The sequence below is a fragment of the Xyrauchen texanus genome, chromosome 48, assembly GCF_025860055.1.
Source record: "Xyrauchen texanus isolate HMW12.3.18 chromosome 48, RBS_HiC_50CHRs, whole genome shotgun sequence".
Classification (NCBI taxonomy): Eukaryota; Metazoa; Chordata; class Actinopteri; order Cypriniformes; family Catostomidae; genus Xyrauchen; species Xyrauchen texanus.
In genome coordinates, this window is record NC_068323.1 from 571,821 (window position 1) to 574,302 (window position 2,482).

The following is a 2,482-nucleotide window of genomic DNA, read 5'->3' on the forward strand; positions in this document are numbered from 1 at the left end:
AATTCCACTAACCGTGTTTGGAGGAAGAAGAATGATGAGTACCATCCAAGAACACCATCCCTACTGTGAAGCATGGGGGTGGTAGCATCATGCTTTAGGGGTGTTTTTCTGCACATGGGACAGGGCTGACTGCACTGTATTAAGGAGAGGATGACCGGGGCCATGTATTGCGAGATTTTGGGGAACAACCTCCTTCCCTCAGTTAGAGCATTGAAGATGGGTCGAGGCTGGGTCTTCCAACATGACAATGACCCGAAGCACACAGCCAGGATAACCAAGGAGTGGCTCTGTAAGAAGCATATCAAGGTTCTGGCGTGGCCTAGCCAGTCTCCAGACCTAAACCCAATAGAGAATCTTTGGAGGGAGCTCAAACTCCGTGTTTCTCAGCGACAGCCCAGAAACCTGACTGATCTAGAGAAGATCTGTGTGGAGGAGTGGGCCAAAATCCCTCCTGCAGTGTGTGCAAACCTGGTGAAAAACTACAGGAAGCGTTTGACCTCTGTAATTGCAAACAAAGGCTACTGTACCAAATATTAACATTGATTTTCTCAGGTGTTCAAATACTTATTTGCAGCTGTATCATACAAATAAATAGTTAAAAAATCATACATTGTGATTTCTGGATTTTTTTTTTTAGATTATGTCTCTCACAGTGGACATGCACCTCACGATGACAATTTCAGACCCCTCCATGATTTCTAAGTGGGAGAACTTGCAAAATAGCAGGGTGTTCAAATACTTATTTTCCTCACTGTATATATACATACACACACACACACACACACATACATATATATATATATACACACACACACACATATATATACACACACTCACATATGTATATATACGCATATACATATACTACACACTACACACACATGTGATAATACGCGCATGCATATATGCACACACACTACATGCATATGATATGCACACATGCACATATGTATGCACACACATATAATATGTACATGCACTATGTCATACCTACACACGCACGTAATATAATGCACATACGCACGCACACATGCACTATATGCGTACGTACACTGCATGCATACGCATGTATGTAATATGCACGCACATACTGTATCACTAGTGTACACACATATGTGTACGCACACGCACGTATCGCATGTAATATATGCATACGCACACACGCGTAGTAATGTAATACTGCACGCACACACTATGCTATGTCACACGCACGTAATATGCACGCACGCACGTACGTACATATGCGCACGCACGCGCACGTAATAATAATACGCACGCACGTAACACGTAATAATATGCGCACACGCACGTATGTAATATGCACGCACGCACGTAATATAATACGTGCACGCACGCACGTATATGTAATACGCACGCACACGCACGTAATAATATGCGCACGCACGTACACGTATATATGCATACGCACGCACACATGCACGCACGTAATAATATGCGCACATACGTACGCACGTAATATACATGCACGCACATGCACGTATGTAATACGCACGCACGTATATGCACGTAATATGCGCACGCACGCACGCACGTAATATGTAATACGCACGCACGCACGCACGTAATAATATGCACACGCACGTACACATGTAATATGCACGCACGCATGCACGCACGTAATAATAGTACGCACGCACACGTATGTAATATGCACGCACGCACGCACACGCATATATGCACACACGTAATAGTAATGCACGCACGCACGTATGCATGCACGTAATAATGCATACGCACGCACGCACGCACGTAATAATATGCACGCACGCACACGTAATAATGCATGCACGCACGTAATGTATATGCACACACGCACGTAATATACGCACGCACACGCACGTATGTAATACGCACGCACGTACATGCACGCACGTAATAATATGCACGCACGCACGCATGCACGCACGTATGTAATAATACGCACGCACACATGCACGCACGTATGTAATACACGCACGCACGCACGTATGTAATACGCACGCACACGCACGTAATAGTATATACGCACGCACGCACGTATGTAATACGCACGCACGTACATATGCACGCACGCACGCACGTATATGCATAATACGCACGCACGCACGTAATAATACATGCGCACACGCACGCACGTAATACATGCACGCACGCACGCACGTATGTATACATACGCACGCACGTATGTAATACGCACGCACGCACGTAATATATGCGCACGCACGCACGTATACGTAATATACGCACGCACGCATACGCACGTACATATGTAATGCACGCACGCACGCACGTAATAATAATAATACGCATGCACACGCATACATCGCACGCACGTAATAATATGCGCACGCACGCACGCACGTATGTACACGCACACGTAATATGTACGCACACGCACGCACGTATATAATAATATGCACGCACGCACACACGTATGTAATATGCACACACACGCACATATGTAATAATACGCACGCACGTA